Here is a 13,163-nt window from a genome sequence, read left to right on the forward strand (position 1 = left end):
ATGAATTTATTTTCTTGCCTAAAAGTGTTTGATTCCATTAACCTGTAACGCCTTTAAATTTCTCTTTAAAAACTGACATATGCATCAATCTGTATAATTATCATTAGAACTTTAATAAAGTTAATACAGATTAAATAACAAAGACATTAAACTTACTTGCATCATCGGGATATTCTTCTTCTGTCGAAATTTGCTATTCAACTAATTTTTTGACTAAAATCATGAAATGTTAGGCCTAGTTGTGAAAAGCCATCTTTGATCAATAAATGCTTAACCAAAACCACCTGGTCCAATATACATCCTCAGATGTGTGAAAGGACAGCTTATTACAGTTAATAGATTTATTAAAAGTGCATTAGGTATTTTTCTAAATCCTATTGTATTTTTAGATTATTTTAGATTCAGTTTTATTAGCACAGACATATTGTACGTTTTATGCTAGCCAATGTCGTTTCTATAATTATATATTAAAATAATCAAAGCAAAATAAATACTGAATTACGTACACTTTACAAGTGTTAAACGATATGAGTAACCTCAGGGTTATTTGTCGGTGATAGTGAAAATTATACAGTTTGCATTTTTAATCCCACTGCCACCTATAAACCGTATCAAAATAGGCCACTCGTTAGTCAACCTAATTGCACCAAATAGGCAGATCCTTAACATATCAAAACATAACCACTGAAGCAAATAAAATTGTGATAATAACGTTCATAAAAAGAAATTATATTGGGTGATCTCAAACAATAAAATCCATTTCAATTAAGTGTAATATTGGATAATATTAAGTTCTTAATATGAATAATAAAAATAGCTAAAACTTTAGAAATGATTTTCAGTGAACGCAATATAATCCAATACAATTTTTACTCTACTATATCTATATCAAAATCACAATTACCTTGTCTAGAAAAACGTTACTGTATTTAGTTATTTAAATTACAAATTAATAAACTAATACCGTAGTAAAAACTTTTTACAACCTAGGCAAGATCAATAAATATAAAAAAAAAGTTTCTGCCTATCTCTAATCTCAATTTGAGAAATTGAGACACTTCGCCACGAAAGAGCAGTAGGAGACCTGTTGTCTTAAAATGCATCTCGTCTCACTTTGCGGAAGTGAAGCTCTTCGCCATGACCCATATAGCAGTCGGAGACCTGTTGTCTTAAAATGCATCTCGTCTCACTTTGCGGAAGTGAAGCTCTTCGCCATGACCGATATAGCAGTGGGAGACCTGTTGTCTTAAAATGCATCTCTAGTCTCACTTTGCGGAAGTGAAGCTCTTCGCCATGACCGATATAGCAGTGGGAGACCTGTTGTCTTAAAATGCATCTCTAGTCTCACTTTGCGGAAGTGAAGCTCTTCGCCATGACCGATATAGCAGTGGGAGACCTGTTGTCTTAAAATGCATCTCTAGTCTCACTTTGCGGAAGTGAAGCTCTTCGCCATGACCGATATAGCAGTCGGAGACCTGTTGTCTTAAAATGCATCTCTAGTCTCACTTTGCGGAAGTGAAGCTCTTCGCCATGACCGATATAGCAGTCGGAGACCTGTTGTCTTAAAATGCATCTCTAGTCTCACTTTGCGGAAGTGAAGCTCTTCGCCATGACCGATATAGCAGTGGGAGACCTGTTGTCTTAAAATGCATCTCTAGTCTCACTTTGCGGAAGTGAAGCTCTTCGCCATGACCGATATAGCAGTGGGAGACCTGTTGTCTTAAAATGCATCTCTAGTCTCACTTTGCGGAAGTGAAGCTCTTCGCCATGACCCATATAGCAGTGGGAGACCTGTTGTCTTAAAATGCATCTCTAGTCTCACTTTGCGGAAGTGAAGCTCTTCGCCATGACCGATATAGCAGTGGGAGACCTGTTGTCTTAAAATGCATCTCTAGTCTCACTTTGCGGAAGTGAAGCTCTTCGCCATGACCGATATAGCAGTGGGAGACCTGTTGTCTTAAAATGCATCTCTAGTCTCACTTTGCGGAAGTGAAGCTCTTCGCCATGACCGATATAGCAGTGGGAGACCTGTTGTCTTAAAATGCATCTCGTATCACTTTGCGGAAGTGACGCTCTTCGCCATGACCGATATAGCAGTCGGAGACCTGTTGTCTTAAAATGCATCTCTAGTCTCACTTTGCGGAATTAAAGCTCTTCGCCATGTCCGATATAACAAAATATTCTAAATCTTGTGTAATGTAGCATAATAGATATATAGGTTTATAATATGTAATCCATATAGATAAGTATATTTTAGTATGTTTTAAAAATTATTGTATATGTTCATAATATAGTTCTTATGGACAATCTGTCCAAGACTGTAAGTGTTTTAGTACAACATCGTTAATCTTTGCAAACTGATTCCTATTTTATTATGATATGTTCATTTTTCATCACAAGACCAATCACACATGAATTAATACTGTATTATTCACTATTGAGCATATTGTATTAAATAGGGTAAAGGAGAAATGGAGGTCAGATCTTGTCGCCCTTGTGATACGTTCTGACCAAAGCACTTTGATAAGCCACATCAAAGAGATTCTGACTTTGAACCATATAAGTACCACATGGTCTATAAGCATCATTGTACCAATCATTTCACTTTATAGTGGTCAATTAGAAGTATTGTCAATCGAGTGATAAAATTGTTTGCAAAACAAGGGTGTAATTAAGAAGCACACATAAAGTAGACAGTACGATAACGATTTATTTAAATCTCTTAATTATTTTAAGGTACCGTCCTCTGCCAGGTCCCGTCCTCTGGAAGTTGTGGCCTCTGGCAAGTCTTGTCCTCTGCCAGGTCCCGTCCCCTGGAGGTTCTAGCCTCTGGGAAATCTCGTCCTCTGGCAGATCCCGTCCTCTGGAAGTTCTGGACTCTGGAAAGTCTCGTCCTCTGGCAGGTCCCGTCCTCAGGCAGGTCCCGTCCTCTGGCAGATCCCGTTACCTGGAATTTCTGGTCTCTGGCAAGTCTCGTCCTCTGGCAGGTCCCGTCCCTGGAAGTTCTGGCCTCTGGCAAGTCTCGTCCTCTGGCAGGTCCCGTCCTCTGGTAGGTGACGTCCTCTGCAGGCTTCGGGCTCTTGTGGGTCCCTGGATATGTCTAAATATATTACTAATCGGCTAGTATCGTAAAACTAGACAATATATATTGCCTTGGTTTCAAACCGTAGTTGTATTTATGTATGTTTATGTATAGTTCATAGCTAAGTATGATACTATAATGAATATTGAACAGAAACCAAATTTTTTACATTAAAATTGTTTATGAAATTTAATTGTTTGAAGTAAACTGGTTAGAAGTAGATAGAAAGTGTAGTACACAATGTGAAAGCACATACTTTAGTTACAAAGAATTGTTGGCACTGCTATTCAAATGTATTCCTTTTGACGGGAAACGGCAGTAAATACAACTTAAGTGTTTACTTTCTCGGCAGTTTACTGAGTAAGCAAAGGCTCGTAAATATTTTATTTGTGTTAGCAAATAAAGAGAGACTCTAAGCAAGTGTAGGATTGTGGATGAAAATTGTAGCACTTTCCCAGTCTAAACATTTCTTATATAGTTTAGGAATTTCAAATAATGATTAACTCTTGATGTTAAACATAATCTAGTCCACGTACTACTACGATCAAATCCAATCAATTTGTTCTGAAAAGCATGGGTTAAGTCATTTATATCATGCAAGGTAATAGCTTTACACACAACACCATTTGTGTATGGCAAAAACTTAAGTACGATGTTGCAGGTACTCCAATGGATTTGGCTCACCGCTACAAACAGATGTTTATATTGTTCTGATGCAAAAACGTCACAATGAAAGGACCTACAAAATTTTTAATATAAATAAACTTTCAAATAATCTTTTACGAAAGCAAACTAAGATCAACCGTTTTTCTATCCTCTTGAATTAGCCTGACACCTAAATTTGGCGCCCCTTCACGATGAAGACCTCTCTATATGTCCCACGCACTCAACCTCACGCACATTTAAATAGCCGAGACAAAAATAGTCTTTATTGCAATGGAAACTACAATGTCTACCAACGTATTATCGTAACACAGGCCTAATTTTAAAGGGGTGAGATGCAAAGACACAACAAAGTAAACAAATTAGTTCTGTAATTATAATTATTAAAAGAATAGTTCGATTATAAAATTGTATATATTTTTATTATGATAAATTTTAAACTATTTGGAAATATAAATACACATAGTACAAAGTGGTAAAGAAGATGTTCCAAGTTTATAAAATTGTAAAAAACAAACCTTTTTAGTCTGGTTATATATTACATTGTGTTCGACAACTAATGTCTATAAGTCTAATAACGTGAATTAATACTAAATACAACTTGCATACATAACCTAATAAAAATCTAACAGACTAAATAACATATATAACAATAAAGTTTATAAGACAATATAATTCTCATTTAAATTCTTTTAAAACACAGGATCGATTGAGTATGGAGATTAAATTTAGATTAATTTTCTTTTAGGCGTGAAGGAAGACCACGAAGCAGGAAATATTTTCATTCTAAGAGTGAATCTACTCATAAGGCATATATGATGTCATGATGGGATTCATAAAGAACATATAAACAACACGGGAAGAAAAATAATGACATCTATTCTATCAAAGTTATTAATCTCACTTCTCAGATATTTCTCTACTATACCTGCTTATAAATCTGCTGTCTAAACATCTTAGTACGCCAAACTGTGCATCTGATAAGACAATGAGAATATCTCTCCACTTGGATTACATTACATTTTGTAGTTTAGATATATTTAATGTCAAAAATGTGAAGAGCTGATCTCGAGCTTCTCTGACTCCGACTTTATTGGATCTCTTCAGACGAACAGGACTCCAAATTCCAGAAGTCAAGGCTGTGACAGGATCAAATTCCAGACCCTGCACTAAGAGGAAGTTGGACTGGAGCTTAACTAAACAACCACATTGAATGAACCCTTACCATTACGGTTACGTTACGTCTAGAACATTGTTTTCTTTATGTGATAAATATATCTATGTGGATTTCAACTACTTAGTCTATGTGTTGAAAATACTAACGACTATGCCAATTTTAGAATGGCATTTCAATTGTTTACTGGGTAATTCAATACTAATAGCATTTTACTGCCATTTTACGTAGATTTGATCTTTAAAATGATTACAATAAATTATTTACATATTATAGACATATTTTAAATAGAGTAGCGACATGTGAAACCCTGTTAAGTTGCTCTTAAAAGCAAGCGACAGGGTTAATATCCATCATATAAAAGGAAATTATTTCCAATCCCAAACACTGATACAACATTAAATCGTTGTTTGATTGTACAGTGCAAGTCTTGCTTTGATCTTTCGCATTGCGCAAAACGAAAAGAGGAAATGCCAATATCACTAAAAGTCCTGTATCACTTTATCATGAATGAAAGGGCCTCAGCGTCAAATTGCAATCTGTACCTTGGTGTAGCCTTTGGTGCGCCTTGATAGAAAATCAGTTTGCGATATTACTGCATTTATTACATACTTATTGATTCGTTTGGTATTGGTATTGCATTTAATGTTGCTGTACACACAAAATCTTTACATTTAATAAGAAACGCATAAGTTTATAACCTAAATTTGATTTATTCTACTTAAGAGTTTTATAAAGATATGATACCCTACATTGAACAATGACCTATTAAAGAAATTACTAAATATTGTAAGATGTCAGTGCCACTATCAAAAAATAATACATGACCACGTATTCTATAAATTTCGTATTAAAGAAGAAATTGTATAGAAGATGTTAATTATAAGTAATGTAATAGTTTATTAATATGCTGAAGGTATTTTACCTTCTTTCTTTTCTATTTTAGAAAAGAAATTGAATCTTAGCTTCCCGTCTAAATATTTAAAATTAAAAAAAACAATGAATTGTCAGTTTCGAATACAGGAGTAAATACATCTCATCTCCATTCATTTAAATACGGAAGTGAACTTTGCTTCTACACCAGAGCAACTCATCCTGGTGTGATAGCAACAGTAAAGTTTAGCAAGTCGCGGTTGCTGCTTTTTCATATTTAAAACTTTTTTGTTTACAACATGTTTACGCATTTTAAGAAAGAAGCATTTACATAATTATTCAGGACCTAAACTATCTATCTAAATAATATTATATAAAAATATTGCTTGATAGCGCTCATCAAGTTCAGATTTTAATTCCTCGCCTTTCGGTAAAGAATTATTTAGATTAAGAATTCAAGTGCTATTGATCTAGCACAATTAATTTTTTTATCATTAATTCCAATTACGAATAAAATTTAAAATAATATTATCGTTAAAACTTATACACATATACACGTCACTATTAGAATCAAATAAAGCGTATTAACCATTCACGAACATCTGAACATGTTCAAAAACATTGTAAAGGTTGAATTCAAGTTTTATTATATTATTTTATAAAGTATGCATTTCAACCAAACATAACATAAAAAAAATATGGTAATTGTTAACTTCTCCATTTGAGTACCTTTTTCATAACTGAAACAATGTATTATTTTTAAAATGCTTTATCGTATTATCTATTAATTAGGACAGAAGATACTTTCCAGAAATATACATTTAATTTATAGTGAAGGCAATGTTGATTTGTAGCTTATTGTAAGTCAATAGGCTGTAGATGTTCATCGGTAACTCCGTCTTGATGTCGCTACAAAACACACTGAATAATAGAGTATGATACCCTTCTATGACCCCTGTGAAATCCAAGAGGGTTCACTTCTGGCTGGTTTATACCTATCAGTTTAAACAATACTGAACACAGCAAAAGCGTTTCTTTAATCTGGGGAACCTTACATATGTCCAGGAGCAGCATATCACAAACCACAAATACCGAGATTCTGGCATGCAAGGGTAATTTTATAGCTTTATTCTACTGAGGTAGATTACTGTCAGAGTTAGCGGTGTTCGTTCCCTAAGAGTAAACGGTACTTACTAGCCTAGACATAGTGGTATGCAACGCTCTGCCTGCTTTGATTAGAGAGGTTGGTTCAGACCTAGCTTCTTCTTCTTCCGAGTGGACATTGAGATTAGTGCCCTATATTCTTTCTCATGGATCTCTACACGACGCGGCTTAAACTAACAACCATAAACATCCAGAATATCCTGTCACTCCGGAAGCAGCCTAAGAGAACAAAAAAATATCCCGCTTATTGGAATCGGCTTTGTGAATCCAGATCGCACTATTGTAAGTCAATAGATAATAAGAAGAGGATCGCGGATAAATCCGTCTTGATGTCGCCACAGTTCTCTTTCCGTATTTTGTCGTGGCAAGACCCAACTTATACTTTTCCTGGTATATGCTCAAGTTCACTTTTGGTAGCAGGGATTTTTACTTGGAGGAAAACAAGTTTCATGGTTCAATAGTTTTAATGTTATAAATTTAGCAACTACAAGAATGCGTAACAATGAAAGAAATACGTTCATTTAGTCTTTATGTTCCAGTCATTGGTGTAGCTTTTCATTCTAAGTTCCGTAACTAAGATGTAATATCTCATTATGCTGTAAAGCGCTCAGCAAAGCCGCCCTAACAAATGTGAGCATATCACAAGCGAGGCCAACACCTTAGTCCCTGTATAATGGACAATGTTGCCGCAGTGTTGTTGGATATTGCTTGACATAAGTCACCAAACAGAACATTGTAAAACTTGACGTATAAACCACGGCTGTTACACTTATAACTTAATGTACAACTTTGTACCACTTATTATGCATTCGGCATATTATTTGAATATTTTGTTACTGAAACTCATAACAGCATAACATGCATACGTAATTTTCAGAATTTTGAATAGTTAGCGAAAAATACCCGAATGAAAGTAAAATCCCAATTTAATTCGCCTTTTTGACGTATTTCAAATATTTGTGTGAACAGTGGCCTTTAAGCAAGTTCTATAATTCCACTCTACCAGTGAGAATAATCATAATGCAAAAAATATGATTTAAACTTATTTAACAGGCTTCGCTGAGTTTTCATGCAAAGTTTACCTAACCATATTTGTCATTATACTTATATATATATATATATATATATATATATATATATATATATATATATATATATATATATTGGTATTTTTGGCAGGGGGAGGGGTGAGAGATGTAAAGTTATAAATTGAGCTTTCAGACAGATATTATTTTGAGGCTTCATTCGATTGCAGCGCATTCAGAAACTCTCCGTTCTTAAGATGCTCTACAATACCCGTTACTTTTTTGGGAAAGGCGAAGATGATTACAATTCCAACATTAGTCAATTAGATGCAGTGACCACATGCGCTACAAATAAAAAGGCTTCAGCAATGAAGTTACTACGGCTTTAATCGTTATAATGGGGAGAGAGGGCATAATCAACTGTTACGTTGCGGACGACTGTTTCCAACAATTCTTGGCGTAGACATGTATGCAAAAATTGAAAGTGAACGTTTTATCTATTTCTGCGGATGGAATCAGAAAAGACTACGTGCAGAAGAATAGATTCAACCTTAGGGACGCAAATATCGGAGAGATGATGCAAATTGCAGAAGATAATTGGGAAAAATCGTCATTTTTGACCTTCGATCGATTTACCGGCAGTCCTAACATAATCGCATGCAATATAACACAAGATGCTATGACGTATGTCAGATAGTTACGTCGCCCATTGGGAGGGGATTTTATTTATAACTTTCCACGTAGATGCTAATCCCAAAATGGTTTGAAATTGAGTCCCTACTGCTTCCTGGACAGAACTAGTACTGCGGGAGACAGACTTGATAACTGACAGCAAAGAGTTTTAAATACAAAAACTATACAAAACTAATGGGAATGCAATAGGTCCAAAATTGAGAATATACGGGGAAGTTAGATGCCTTCATGTATACTATTGAATGGCAATAAAAGAGGTTTACCACATGCACACATTCTCATGTTCGGTTTGAAAGAAAAAAAATTCATGCCCGGACCTATAGAGACCAAGATTATATCAGCCGCCGAAATTTACCAGACAAAAGGAAGAAGATCCTCTTTTATTTAAACATAATCACTTCAAGGCATGATTCACCGGCCCTTGCGGAAATTTTAAATCCTGACATTCCTCCTGCATTAAAGTATCGACAGTGCACGAAAATATATCACACGCTCTTTTTTGCTCGAAACTCAAACTGGACAAGATGGCTGATCCACAGTATAAAAGAAGGAAAACCAGAAAGACGGATGACACTGTAGCAGTAGGCAAGATCAAACAAAGAGATAGTGCAAATTTGACAACCGTTGGGTGGTACCATACACTCCCTTGCTTCAAAAAAAACCTTCCAGGCCACATAATGAAACGGTAGAATACTGCAACTCTGTCAAATACGATCAAATACCATATGCACAAAAATTATAAACATAGAGGCAGCGATTTTGGCAATGTTAGGAGTCAGTAACGACAATGAGGAAATAAGTTTATATCAGATGGGGACGACTATACATTCTCAAGTTAATGAGGCAGTTTGCGAGGAAATCCTGAGTTTTCCAATACACGATCCAGCCCCATCGCCACAGTTTTCCACCTCGCAGTGCTTCTGTAAAACGGCCAAAGGAATTAGCGTTTTACACCCCAGAAATGCGGCTCAATTTGGCACGCCGATTCCGCCACATACTACCTTGGAACTGCCTTCTTCAAATTATTGCACCGAAAGACCCGTTCGCAATGACACTGTTAAATCCAGAAGTTCCACAATACTATACGTGGAACATATCGAAAAAAATCATATTTTTATGCGAAAGGAAACAAGGTGGTTAAAGAGAGTACCTGGAACAACGATAAGAAGAAGTGATGCTCAAGGCCGAGTATACACAGTACATCCTAACAACGCCGAATGTTTTTTACTTTGCCGAAATGCGTTTTGCATGTTGTAAAAGGGCCCGACCATCTGTCGAACATATACGCAACTGTTGAAGGTTTGGGGAAGGGGGTTTTTTTTTATTTTTTGTTTGTTTCCCACCTATCCGACAAGCGTGCGCCCAGGAAATTTGGGACTATAGAAAGATGATCAACATTGGGATATCGGCATTGTCCGTAGCAGCTGCAATATCTATTGCCCTGTCAATGCGTCTTCGTATTCTCATTATTTTAACAACCTGTGCTCCATCCGATCCAATGGCTTTGTGGGAAAAACATCGCGATTCTCTTAGCGAATATTATTTATTGCAACTGCGTAGTTGAACTGCGAACATACTTCGATTTGCAAATGTCAGATAGTCTTTACAAACAAAAGCGTTTAATAAATTATCGGAAGATTACATGGTCTGTCTATCGTCAAACTCAAAACCGTCTTTCAGGATTAGCGACTCCCTTTCACCACCAAGAGAACGACATTTGACATAGAGGATACTGATGTTGTAACGCGAGACACAACTACAATCGAGAAGAACTACATAGATTTGTAGAGACTAACGTACCTGCTTTTGGGTAGGAACAGACAAAGGAAACCGTCATACTTAACATTTAATTTATGGATCGAATTTCTACTCAAAGTGAGGTTAAATTTCCATACTCTCGATGCTCCAGGGGAGGAAACAGGAAAAACGTTCCTCATTAAACCTTCATACTTGCACAAGTGCGAAAGATATGGACGATATCGCACTTGCTGTTTGCGGTCCACTGGACTATAGCCGCAACTCTTTTTGGCAGGGAGGGAAAGAAGCTGCGCATTCAAGACGCTAAAATTAACCGTTGGATTTTTGTGCAACTGAATACGCCAATTTGTCCAACATCAAACAGTTCTGGACAAGCCACTGTTCAAAAAAAACATGCAAGCAGGTTATCATTTGGGACGAAGGCACGATGGCAAACAAAAAATCTCTTGATGCTTTGGATAGGAGCTCTGCAAGATCCTGAGTGGAGGTCCAAGAATCAACAACAATGGGAGGATCACTCTTGCTACAATACACTGGAGACTTTCGTCAAAACTCTTCCTGTTATTCCAATGGAGGAACTCCAGCAGATGAACTGTAATGCGTTTGTCCTCAAGTTATCAAATTTATGGACGGCGAGTTCAGATATTGACGCTCACAACAAAAAACTTGCGTGTTCGCCTGCAAAGTGTATGCGGCCTCACAAGAACTTTTCGGGAAAACGGCTTTTTGGCAAATTTGGAAAGTAGAACCTTCATGAATTCGCCAGGCAATTACTCCATAACAATTTCCAAGAGGACTTTCTGCAATTTTGGCTGAAATCAATCAATGATGTTGTTTAACAGTGTTTTTCAAAGACATTGCCACTAATTACAAAAATCACGGATGGCTTAGATGAAAGTAGCGATTCTTGCACCAACGAAACGATCAAGTAACTAATCTTCAAACAACTATCTATTCAAGACAAGCTACCGTGAGCTGTGACGGACGTACAAGTCCATACGACACCGTCATTTGATCCAGAACAGAGCTTGTACCACTACCCCTGTGGTAGTTTTTAAACTCACTTGAACCATCAGAGAAATGCCCGTCACATCAATTAACTCTTGAAAGTAGGATCTACCGATTTAAAATGAGTTGAGAAACTTACGACCACCAAAAATTGTGGCAACTGCACTCGACTAACCTGTCAAAAATTTACATCCAAATATCATTGATAGCAAACGATTTTGTCGGGAACATCTTGCAGGGAAGATGTCTTCATTCCCTTCGCATCCCCTTAAATTCCATCCGACTTGCCATTAGAAGTTTTAAGAGACTTCAGTTCCCCGTTCGACTTGGCGTTTCGCAATGGACGATCTAATAAGGCACAAGGGACAGATCACTTAACGTCGCAGGAATCCATCTGGAACGCTCATGTTTCTCGCACGGTCAATCTAAACGAGTCGCTATGCTCAAAGAGTCGTAAACCCGAAGCAACCCTTATATTTATGCTCCAAATAATACAACTAATAACGTTGTTTACCAATAACGCATTAAAATAAACAAAAAACTTTTTATAATTAAAATTATGATATCCTACGATTGTATTGAGTAAGAGTAATAAATTTAATTGTAAAAACGTATAATAAAATTAGTTATTTCTTTTCGATGCTTGATTGATGTTAGCCCTCTCTACTGCCATACGCGAGCGGAGGCCGCGGGTGTTTAGTGTCCAGTTATATATATATATTGGTATTGTATTGTGTCAGTGGGATGGGTGAGAGCATGTAAAGTTATTAAATTGAGCATTTCAGACAGATATTATTTTGAAGGGCTTTAATTCGGATTAGTATGCTTATCAAGATATGTGTTGTTTAAATAATGTATAAGTAGTTTACACGAAAGTAATTACTAGTAACATATCACTCACGTAACTTTAAATGGAGTTTGTAACTTTGTAAGCTTTGTTCGGAGTACTTTGGCGTAGAACAGTTTGAGGCTTACAATGAATTGTAACTTGTAATATTTTATGGCAAAGCTACATATTCTAGATTCCTGTACATTTTCACATGGTTATTGAAAACTTTTCTTCATAAACCTTTCTTTCTTTTTACTACTTAGTTAAATAGAACTTGATGTGGAATAAAGAACCTGTGCACCATATCGTTGGTTTTCATGTATTAGAGTTCAGATCATGGTTATAGGGTGTGTTCAGGTGATGAAATAATTAACATTTATGCAAGTTCGAGAACGAGTTTACCTACATAATATAAATTGTTAATGAAACCTAATCTAAGCCCGTCACGAGACTCGTTGTGTAGGCCTGACTACCTTCTACTTCATCGTAATCCTGTATGAATTTTTATGATTTCTGAAGTACCTTTGGAAAATTAATAACTAATTATGAAATAAGAGTTGTCTGAGCATTATTCTAGCGTATAGTTCGTAGTTCTGGAGAAATTAAATTTTAGTCTATTAGTTACTGTTTTAAATTCTAAAATATGGTTAGTTGAATTTGATGCATACGTATTGTATTGCTTGATAACAGCTCCCACATATTGGATTGGGCTTTTTATTAATTATGTATCTGATTACAAAAGCAAAATTTGTCTATTACAAAATGAAATTTCAAATTACTAATTAGTTCTAACACAGTGTATAAAAGCTGAAGTCTAGAATAATCTTGTGAAATATTTACTACATAACAATTATAGACAATCTCTGTTAACTATTTAATTAATTGAAAAAAGGT

Source organism: Homalodisca vitripennis, chromosome 4 (assembly GCF_021130785.1).
Source record: "Homalodisca vitripennis isolate AUS2020 chromosome 4, UT_GWSS_2.1, whole genome shotgun sequence".
In the NCBI taxonomy this organism is placed as follows: Eukaryota; Metazoa; Arthropoda; class Insecta; order Hemiptera; family Cicadellidae; genus Homalodisca; species Homalodisca vitripennis.